General features: G+C 37.9%; 1 long non-coding RNA gene across 1 annotated transcript; it reads left to right on the top strand.

Moving 5' to 3' along the window:
* Positions 1–403: 403 nt before the first annotated feature.
* LOC136852757 (uncharacterized) lies at positions 404–2757 on the top strand. The gene is made up of 2 exons (XR_010857247.1): positions 404–703; positions 744–2757. It is a non-coding gene; the product is annotated as an uncharacterized lncRNA (long non-coding RNA).
* The last annotated feature ends 9030 nt before the right edge of the window (positions 2758–11787 follow it).

The raw sequence follows: 11787 nt of genomic DNA, 5'->3' as shown, positions 1-11787 counted from the left end.
TTCCTTTTTCGCTTGCTACTGATGCGAATAATGTTGGGGTTGGAGCAGTTTTGTTGCAGGAAGATGCTCATGGAATATCTCATCCTGTTGCCTATTTCTCCAAAAAGTTATCCCCGGCACAACGGAAATACTCGGCTGTAGAGAAAGAGACTCTGGGATTAATTTTAGCTGTTAATCATTTTCAGGTGTATTTATCCTCTACAGGGACTCCGATTAAAATATTAACGGATCATAATCCGTTGGTTTTCTTGAACAGGTTTAGGAATAAAAATCAACGGTTGATACGTTGGAGCCTCCTGCTCCAGGAATGGAATTTTAGCTTTTCACACATTCCAGGCAAAAGTAATGTTGTCGCTGATGCGCTGTCACACATCACTGATCGATAGGTTGATTTGAGAAAAACCTTTTTGTTCTTCGTTAATTATTATTTGTAAAGTTGTTTTGTATATATTTATATTAATTGAATTGATTAATCCTATAAATTTATCGAATGTACAGGTTTCCAGGTGTGTTGTTTCCAGGTGTGTTGTAATAATGTTGTGTCAGGCGTTTGTTTTGTTTATGAAATAATTTAGGATTAAGTATTTAAGATTAATATGTTAAATGTCGTGATTTGCAGGTTTTTCTTCGGTGTCGTCTTTGATTAAGAGTGGTTAAGGGTACTTTTGATTTCTGTTTACTTTAGTATGTGTTGTTGGTGGAGGTTAGTTTTAAGGTGTTACCATTGTCTTGTGTATGTCCAGGTTAATTTTAAGGTGTTACCATTGTCTTGTGTATGTCCATTAATGATGTGTGTATTTAAGGCCCAAACCCGTTTAGTGTGAGGACGCTCTCTGAAGTGTAGAGGCACTAAAACTAAGTGAAGTGTAGTGAAAAGACGCTCTTTGAAACTCAATGAGTCGTGAAAACAGTGTTGAGTAAGGACGCTCTCTGGAGTGAAAAGAGGCATTATTGGAAAGTGTTGTGAAGGGCCACAATATTGAGTGTGTTGTAAATCATTGATATGTGGACAGTGTGTTACGTTTTTTTTTTTTTGGTGATTGATGGTTAGTTTTTATAAATCATTAATCATATACTGTTATGTCCCTGTTCTTTGTTTATGCCAATGGTCCACATTAATTCTTTCTTTACATAGCTTAGATAGGCCACGGGCTCACGGGTCTGTAGCACAACACAGCCGTTTTTTAGGCGCTACAGGCTGGTGTATGAGTGGTGACCTAGACTAAGTTAAGGTTAATCTATTAAAGTTTTGGTCCTTATTTTTGTTTGACTGATATTTGTGTTTTCAGAATAATTTAGCCAGGTCACAGGCTCACGGGTCTGTAGCACAGCACGGCCGTTTTTTAGGCGCTACAGGCTGGTGTATGAGTGGTGACCTTGGTTGAGGTAACACTAGCCCCATTGTGGTCGATTTATATTTTTGTTGTCGGTTATCTAGGTTTAGTCTAATAATAGGTTAGTCTTGTTAACATTGCTGCTCTGCTAACCTGTGCCCACCGCTCCACTTGTGAGTTCATGGGGATATTACCATATTTCTTCGTATGTTGATACTGATGTTATTTTTGGCGTGGTCACTATAAGTTATTTACTTGTATTAGCTTTAAGTATTAGTATTAAGGTTAAGATTTGATATCTATTGACTGTATTGAAAGTGGTACAAAATTTTTTTGCCACTATCTCTAATCTATTTTTGCTGGCAATGTGATATAGTATTTTTAATCACTTTTTGAGTTATGTCATTAGACATTAATTTTTCTTATTGTCCCTGTTTTATTTCATATAGATTGAATTACTATGTTTGCTTTTGATATTAGCATTTTAATATATTTCTTTAAATTATGAGTTAAGTTCAATACTTTGTAGAAAAATTTTCTTGTGGAAAATTTTTTTTTGTTGGGTGAGGAGGTGTCAGTATGTGTTAAATTTAACATAAATTAATTTGTTTTGAATAAGCCACTTTGGCAGTAATTATTCTTTTGGAACGTAATGACCCTGTTTCCTCCTCCCCGACATTTCTGACTTGTTGTATAGTTTTAATTACAATGAGCTTGTTTTATTTTCATGTGTGGTTTTGGCTTCTCATCCGGAGCTGTATTGGGCGCTGTCTCTCGAGGACTGAGAGGGTTGTTTTCTGGACCATTAACATTGTGAGGGCCTGCCTTATTTTTGGATTATCTCTGGATTTCGAGATCTGCCTGTCTTCAGTTGCTGCTGCTGTCCTCCTTCGAGAGATTGATTGTTCTTCAGACTGCGCCCTTGGTTCAGTGATTTAGCCAAGGGGACCTCTCTGCCAACTGGTAAGGTGTGATTACCTGTCGGACGGCCGTGTCCGTTGATCGTCTTGCGACGTTAAAGTGATTTATTCTCCAGTCTACGCCCTTGGTTTAGTTATTAGCCAAGGGGACCTCTCTTACGTTTGGTAAGGTCTTAGGAAATTATATTATTCCCCTCGACCCGTGATTTGAAGGCTGTGTTTGCCACTACCACCGTTCAGAGCTCACTTAAGGGAAGCAATTTATTTTTTTTATAAATGTTTAGTGTGTAATAAGTTAGGCTATTCTGTCTTTTCGACATTCTATTACTTTCAGGGCCCTCTCTTTAAAGTGTATTTGCATAGTCTATCTTAATTTGGTGTAAGTGTGTTTGTTATTCGATGTTTTCAGTGTGTGGTTGATTTTTGTGTTTATTTAATGTATTTTGTAAGAGGCTCAGTGGTCATTTCTTTCTAAAAAGTTTGTATTAAATATTAAGGTTTTATTTTCTGTTTTTCTTTATCCTCCTTGATTCCATCTCTGTACACTCTTTTGCGGCCATTCCACCTATTGTGGACTTGGTCGTTTGTGACTTTATTTGTATTTTAAGAAACTTGTGTATGTTTGATGGGCGTGGGCCCATAACAAAATATATATATATATATATATATATATATATATATATATATATATATATATATATATATATATATATATATATATATATATATATATATATATATATATTGGAGGATTAACCGGAGGATTCAGAGAAATGTCTCTTCCATTCCATGACTATGAACAAATCTGGGGCAGAGAAAGTATGATGTATGATGTCTGGACCCTCTGTCTTCCCCCCACCCCCGGATTAATTTATTCGCCTCTTTTCGCTCCCTACTTTCATTGGAAATCTGTGGATGCGACTTAACACATTTATTTCTTTTCACTCATTTGTATATATATATATATATATATATATATATATATATATATATATATATATATATATATATATATATATATATATATATATATATATATATATATATATATACATATGAGAGAGAGAGAGAGAGAGAGAGAGAGAGAGAGAGAGAGAGAGAGAGAGAGAAAAAAAGAGCTTAAAAAAATAAAAAGAGCGTGTAACCTCGAAGATTTTAAGGGAAGAAAGAGAGGGATAATTTTTTTTTCTTGTTAAGTGCTGGTGTAAAACTTTGGCTTCAGTGCGGAGATTACAAGCTATTTGATGCCCTCCTTGTGAGCTTGTGGCAGTGCATCTGGTGGAATGGAATGGAATATAGAATTTTGGCCAAAGGCCAAGCTCTGGGACCTAAGAGGTAATTCAGCGCTGAAAGGGAAATTGACAGCAAGAAAGCAAGAAGACTTGAAATGTGTAACAGGAGGAAAACCTGGCAGTGTCACTATGAAACAATGATAGGAGAGAGTGGATAGCAAGATGATAGAGAGAGAATATGAACGGAGATACAGTAAAAGGAATGAAGGGGGTTGCGGCTAGGGGCCGAAGGAACGTGCATAGACCTGAAAGTAATGCCTACATTGCACCACGTGAGGAGCACTGACGACAAACTCCCTTCTTCCCCCTGCCTAAAACCCAGTGCAGTCGATTGACCTTCAGGTCAACTGATAAAAGAGGGATTTTTCAAGAAACTGCCCAAACCTTTTCCCTCCAGACACAATCGATCTGAAGTCTCTCATTAGGGAGCCCGGGATAGTTACCACTTGACTAACTGAATGTATGCAAATACAATTATGAAAACTTCTTATGGCATAACTTGTTCTCAGGATAAAGTGAATTTTATGCTGAAAGATTTTTCAAGGCTTATAATTCATTTTTTTGCATATGACTTTTAAGAATTTTGATAATTCTATATATATATATATATATATATATATATATATATATATATATATATATATATATATATATATATATATATATATATATATATATATATATAATATTCAAATGTATATAATATAAATTATATATATGCATATATATACATATATATATATATAAATATATGTATATATATATATATATACATATATATATAATATATATATATATATATATATATATATATATATATATATATATATATATATATATATATATATATATATATATATATATATATATATATCATAATCACTATGGATAGTCCAAGCCAGCAGGAGAACGTCATCTACATATTAATAAGAGCAGAGCCAGACTTCCGAGTAGCATTTGTATCACATTTCTGGAGACATGTTTCCAGTTATCAAACTACAATTACCATAAAACAACAATCAATTAATGGTAACATTATTCACAATATATAAAACATTTTTCAATAAAACTAGAATATAATGACTGCACCTGAGGAGTATTGTAATTACGAAAAATTTGTAACGGTACTCGGAACAATTCCCAATAAATGAGAATATAAAATTTCGGCCAAAGGCCACGCGCTGGGACCTATGAGGTCATTCGGCGCTGAAAGGAAAATTGCGAGTAAAGAAGATTTTACAGGTGTAAAAGGAAGAAAATCCTCGCAGTTGGACAATGAAACAATTGCTAGTAAAGGGTGGAAAGCAAGCTGGAAGAAAAACAATAGAAACAGAGGTACAGTATAAGGACTGAAAAAGGTTGCAGCTAGGGGCCAAAGGGACGCTGCAAAGAACCTTCAGTAATGCCTACAGGCACCGCGTGAGTTGTTCTGATGGCACCACCCCCCTACGGAGACTCCCAGTAAATGTGTAATGACGCTACTTCGACGCCAAGGGCATCTGTGAAATTCCGTCACCCTCGCCTTCCCTGTGCTTTTACTCCCACCAATATCTGCAATCTCCAGCATCTTCCTCACAGTCCTCACTCAACAACTCTTTGGTGCCCACAAGAGACCAACTGGCGCTATCTCGTACGATTATTATAGGCGGTGGTGCGAAAGTTATCGTCAGTTGAAACATATCACGAGACTGTTTTCCATTTTGCGAACTATAAAACGCTAAGAGTTGTGCCAACAACGCAGACACATGCAGTGGCGTGTTTAACTGCACTCTTTTAGTCACCGAATTTTGGACAGGAAAAAATCTTTCGAATAATTATAACAAAATATGTTACAACTGGCCGCACACACACTCATCATAATTTATTGATTAGTGTATCAGACGAAAACTATCCTCAACATCATTATATTATATATATACATATATATATTTATATATAAAAATTAATATATATGTCTATATATAAACATTAATATATACATATGTATGTATGTTATGTATGTATTTCTATCTATCTAGATATATAAATGTCTTGAAAACTCCCGGTTACATCAAGTATTTTTGAACTCACGTTACGACGGTTTTTGGCGTTTCCTGGTGGTCACCCTTCTAGCTGCCCCTGACATGCCTTCACTCACTTCGCTGAGCGAACGACCAGCAATTATTTATATTATATTACTGGACCGACTTCCAACAAAGTTAATTGCAGTCACAAAAGCGCTGACGACTGAGGGGTTTGCAGATAAATTACTTTAGTTTTAGGAAAAAGTCAGTTTTAAAGGACTAGGGTAGAATTTTAATGCGCGAATGGTAATACACATACACGCGCGTTTGTTTGGCTGACAACACCAGACAAACGGGACAAGCAGAGAATGAAGACAGTGAAAGATCAAGAAAGATGACTAAGTAAAACGTAAACCAAGATTTGCATCATTTCTCTTTACTGAATCTTATAATTTCCTTCTCCTTCTCTTCAAGACTCCATCCAAGAATATTCGGAATTCTTTTTTCTTGTTCATTCTGTGGACAATTAATTTTACAAATCTTTATCCCCAGCCTCACATTTGGAAACTAATATCACTGTACCATTTTCAACATTAAAAAAATCAATTAAAATTACACTTATAGTCTATTTATAGTATCCGCATATCTAACTCCCAATTCTGAATCGCATATTAGATATACCAGCATTACCATTCGCGCATTAAAATTCTGCCACAGTTCTTTTCCACTGACCTTTAACTAAAAACTAACCACCAGCGTTGGCACTTGCCTGTTGCGAAGGCTTCCACGAAGCTCAAGTAATTTCTTTGTAAACATCACAATCGAACATTCGGTGTTCCTTCCAAACCTACATAGGAAAATGTCGACCAAAAAATGATGGGTAAAGAGAACCATCAACACCCGGCTCAAGGGGAAATTGGTTAATTCCCCGTTCGCTTTAAGGGATCAAATCCTGCAAAGTTCAGTGGATTGGATCACAGAATTTACGCAAATGGCCAAGCGCTGGGACTCGTGAGGTCATTCGACGCTGAAATGGAAATTGACAGTAAGAAGTTCTGGAAGATCTAACAAGAGGAAAACATCGCAGTTGCACTGTGAAACAATTGTTAGAGAGGGTGGAAAGTCAGATGGAAGAAAGAGGATACGAAAGAAGGTTCAGTAAAGGAATGAAAGATGTTACAGCTAGGGGCCGATGAGACACTGAAAAGACCCTTAAGTAATGCCTGCAATGCACCACGTGAGGTGCACATACGACACTAACACCCCACGGGGTGCAAAGTTCAGTTGGTGACAGAAAGCGTTCAGCGTTCACTGCCGGATGGGTCCAACCACAAGCAAGTAAATCTTATGAGAAGCGGTCAAAGTTTGAACTTCCTTAAATCTCCTTGAGTCCCAAATCCCTTGTGATTTCTCTGACCAGGATCAATTTCATTTCATAAGAAAGAGCAATTCTAAAAATATGGCGACTTGCGTCCTAAAACTTGCCTGTGGATTATAATGATTACTTGAAGTATCGGAACTTTTATTCAGGCTACTACTTGCATTTCTGACCGGGTGAAGACGCCAGTTGAATTTACTGCCTAGTATCACTGAAATATATTTAGAAGAGTTATAGCTTATTAAACAGGTTCAATGCTTCATTTTTTACGTTCGACATTGTCCTTTCAAATGTTTATGGGGACATTAACATAATGAAGACATTACATCAATACTGATTTAACAAAAAAGTATAGGGTGGTTGTCAGGTAATATAACGACGATCGTTTTGGTTTGGTTATTTTTCGTTGTCCTACACAATTACTACTGTTTACTACTGTTAAGTATCAATTACTACTGTTTACTACTATTAAGTATCGATATACATATAATAAGAAACATTGAAAAGGGCGAATATACACGGTCAAAGACAATAAAAACAACAACAAAAATGAACTTGGCAAAATAAATATAGAAAGTGAACACTCACCAGCAGCTGGACAAAACGGCGCTTGTTAAAGGTTCACATTCGATTTTCGTACAGTAGACCGACCCTACTGTTCTCATCGCTTCCATTTGTTATTGCATAACCATCGGATGCTTCTCACCCTCTCCCAGTTCATTCACAATTACCGCCAACACGAGACTCGACTCTAAAACATCAACACAAGGCTTAGATGCCATACCAAAACCTTTAACGTCATACATCCAATAAACTTGATTCTGGTACACCTGCGGTTCCCTCGTCACTATCGAAGTTCACCAGCATGTGCACTGGTTTCAAAGAAGGCATCTACAAGTTCATGTTCAAATTTATTCTGTTGAACAAAGTGTAAACGTCATTACAACACCGGTGTTGAAGCCTTCATGCTACAGTAACCACTCTGATTTTGCAAATTGACAAGTGCTGCTGGCGCTCCATTTTTAACATCACAAACACGATTACACTGCGGCAAATAATTATAGGAAACGTTATTAGTACGAAATGCTCACGATCTGCAGCTTACACATGTACAACCGACAAAGGACTAATGATAAATCCGAACACAGTCTTACGGTCTGAAGGGTCCAGTTTGGGTGGGTGAAGTTTTGCCTTTACAGCGGCGCCTCAGACTTTGCGTAACAACACAAAAATCAGAGCGCTGATTGGCTGGAATCCTTATCCCATGTTGCTCTCAAATAGCTGTCATTCCTCCTCGTTTTCATTTCTTCATAATGCTTGTCTTTGACTACTTCTCACAGTCTACTTTTCAAAACTGTTTTATACTGAGCGTGATCTTCAACCTTGTTGCAATGAGATGTTTGATCAACAAAACGTGGTGCATGAAGGTGTTTAGGGAGCCTCTGGAGCATTAAAACTGAGATTTGTCAAACATATTTTGTTCGTTTCGGTCATCTGAGAGAGGTAGTGTTTTGTTGTCGGTTTCCTGCATTTTGCTGAACAGTTTTGCTAGAGGAGGATGTAATTACTGTTGCTGTTGTTTGTGTTCACTAGCTCTGGACTAAAGTAAGGACGGGGAGGAGAGAGAGAGAGAGAGAGAGAGAGAGAGAGAGAGAGAGAGAGAGAGAGAGAGAGAGAGAGAGAGGCTTCCTTTTGAGGGTGAAGACTGTAAAGAGAGTATGAAAAGAGTGAAAGAGCAATGAGTTAAAAGGGAGGGAGAAAGCGTGACTTGGATTCAGAGACCTTCTGAAACCTATAGCATTATTTCATAATCATCATGTCGTTCTCATGCCTCAATTTAGCAAGACAGAGAGGGTGGAAGAGAAAGAGAAGTTGCACCGCCATATGTAAAATCTACTTTTTTTTCACTTCTGAAACTCGGCGTGCGTTTCTTGTGTAGTTTAAGGTAACTAAAACTAGATCAAGCCAGAACTTCAGGATATAAAACAGTGAGTACTCTACTGTAATTTAAAAGCGTAACAGTAATAATGAATGACTGTTGAATTTTAACCCCAATTCAAGAGCAAGTAAAGTTTGCACATATAAATCAGATTCGTGACTTCAGTAAGATTTGCATATTATCTGTCTTCACTGACAGATAATATACAATAGTAATGCTTATATACGACCTATTGACATGGGTCTACCTATCAGTCGACTCAGCTGTGAAGGGGTACCAGAGTAAGCTGGGCCCAACAAAAGGGGGAACTGGCCCCCATACCCTTTCGTTGGGCACAGCTGACTCTGGTCAGCTTCACAACTGGGTAGACTTGGATCAAACCTCGAACCTTGCGAATGAAAGCCAATTGCTCTACCCCAGGCCTATGGCAGCCTTACCTATGGTGATCATATATTTGAGATGTGAAAGGGCGACACTTGTATAAATTAACAAGTACGTATATGCTATGCTAGCATTATAAGCATAACCCTAATATATATTTTCAAGGATTTATCCCTCCCTCATTTAGCCACCAGTGCATCCTTATTCTTGTAATGCAGTTTCTCCTTTCATTTAACTATGGGGGCAAGAAAGCATGGCGGGCGAAGTAGAAGCAAGCAGATGTCGAACCAGAGAATAGCAGTTAGCGCCAGTTTTCACTAATGTAGGAATCACCTCCCCCACTCACCTGACCTGGGATAAACAATGTAGACCCCCTTTTCACCCCCATCACGTGATGGGGGAGTAGTTAGGTATTGTGAACTTAAGGGACATAGTGTGGCTGTCCGACAGGTACGACCTTAACCGCTAAGTACTTAATCTTAAGGATCCTTTCCCTCCGCTCCCTTTGCTGGCTGTATGACTTTTGCAGGTCGGTGTAGGCCTACATCTCGACAAACAACCCCAAGCATTCTCGGAGATGGCAAGCAGAGGCCTCTGAGATCCAGTCCAAAAAGCATGTCTTCCATCCCTTCCGTCTTAGCTGGGTGAAAGCTAACTTCGATAACTGGCCGATTCAATCATGTTTTGGCGCCAACACCTGTGGATCAAGTTCGTTAATCGCAAGTAGTCACTAAGCCAGCCCTTTCCCTCACCGCTGAAATCCCTTGATTTTTCCATTCCTTCAAACCTCAATTCCTTTCTCTACAAAAGCTTTTCCCTTTGTTAAGTCATCCTACTTCGAGCAGCCCGTAACTCGCCCCATGACTTGCCTTGAAACCAACGTAAAATGATGCAGTGATAAGTATCCCAATATCCCTTCCCAGTGCAAATTAAGGGCAAATTAGTCTAAGTGATGTAAGTGTTTGAAGCTTCCCCCTTTGTGTGATGGCGAACATGTGTTCCTTGTTTCAAAACCCCAGTCCACCACGATTCCAAGACTGTGATTAAGTGATTTCTCATATTTATCATCTAGGCTACGTAATGTTTAGAATTTAAGAACCTGCATTTGTGTAATACTTTTATAGGGAGACTTCAATTCTCTTTTGTGTGGTACTAACCCCAGAACTCTCTTACAGGGAGTCATCATCTGCCCAGTTGCAAATCTATACCCCACTAGTTTCTGACTGCCATCCAAATTTCACAACCATTCCTGATCGCAGCCTGAAAGCGGAAACCCCGTTGCTACAAGAGAATCATCTTAATTAACTGATTCCACTAACCTGGAGTTCACCCCTTTCAATGAATTACCATCTGGGACAACTTAATGTAATTTTAACATAACAGCGTTATTGTACCTTTGGCCCCTCTTATTTACATTGCTCATTTGTCAAGTACTGCATTATTGTTGTACCGTATGTAATTTATGTGTTTTAAATGGGTTTGCATTTTACATTCTTTGTTGGGTTTTGCATATTTGCCCATTCTCTGTAAATAAACCCCTTTTAAATTGTCAAGGAATTCTAATTCCAAACGGCGACCTTCCACTTATTACTCAAATCCAGGAAGTTCTAAGGTGAGTTCCCGTAATTTTCCTCTTTTTGTTTATAAATTCGGGCCCCCTTGGTTCAGAGGCAGTCAACAAAGATAAACTGTTCCAATTCTCTCCCCAACCAAGGACCCAGTTTGTAACAATATGTATGTATATATGTATGTATATATATATATATATATATATATATATATATATATATATATATATATATATATATAGAGAGAGAGAGAGAGAGAGAGAGAGAGAGAGAGAGAGAGAGATTACAGAATTCCAGCTGGTTGTTCTTTTCATCCTGACTTTTACGGAAATATGAATTTACCTTTATATTATTAAGTAATTGTACTGGAGAAGGCAAATGAGTTGTTCTAGTGGTGACTGTATAGTTGAAGTACCGTTATTTATATTTGCTTCTCCCATTACGTCAGGTGAGGTCGGGTGGTGTAACCCTGATCCCGCGGGGAAAAGCTTTGGACACGACGACTGCGAGAGAGGAACGGACCTCGATGTTGGTTGGATGTTACTGGATTGCTCACGAACACTGCATAGCAAGTACGACTTCAGGGAAGTCTTGAAAGCTTCGCAGTCTAGAGACTGCTGGCTAGAACACTGGGTAGTTTGCTTCTGCCCCAGTGAAAACGCATTACCCACTGAATACGTATTACTTTTCCTCCCTGACAAGCCTTGACGAACTTCAGGAGATTGTCCGAACTCGACTCTATTTCACAAAATTGAGTTTTGATTCCACGACTTTTCTGTAATTGGTTACTAACGTTAGATTTTAATCCCTGAGGTGTCACATAACTTTGAACGGAGTGAATAATTATCACTGACGTTAATTAGCTTTATATCAAACGGAAAGAAGCTTGAGGAGATTAAATGAATTAATAAGCGGATTATTGTCATTCTACTTATCAATCTGAAGGGGATTCCGTGCAACTGAAAGCTATGT

Source organism: Macrobrachium rosenbergii, chromosome 26 (assembly GCF_040412425.1).
Source record: "Macrobrachium rosenbergii isolate ZJJX-2024 chromosome 26, ASM4041242v1, whole genome shotgun sequence".
Taxonomy (NCBI): Eukaryota; Metazoa; Arthropoda; class Malacostraca; order Decapoda; family Palaemonidae; genus Macrobrachium; species Macrobrachium rosenbergii.
This window is presented reverse-complemented; position numbering and strand designations above follow the sequence as displayed.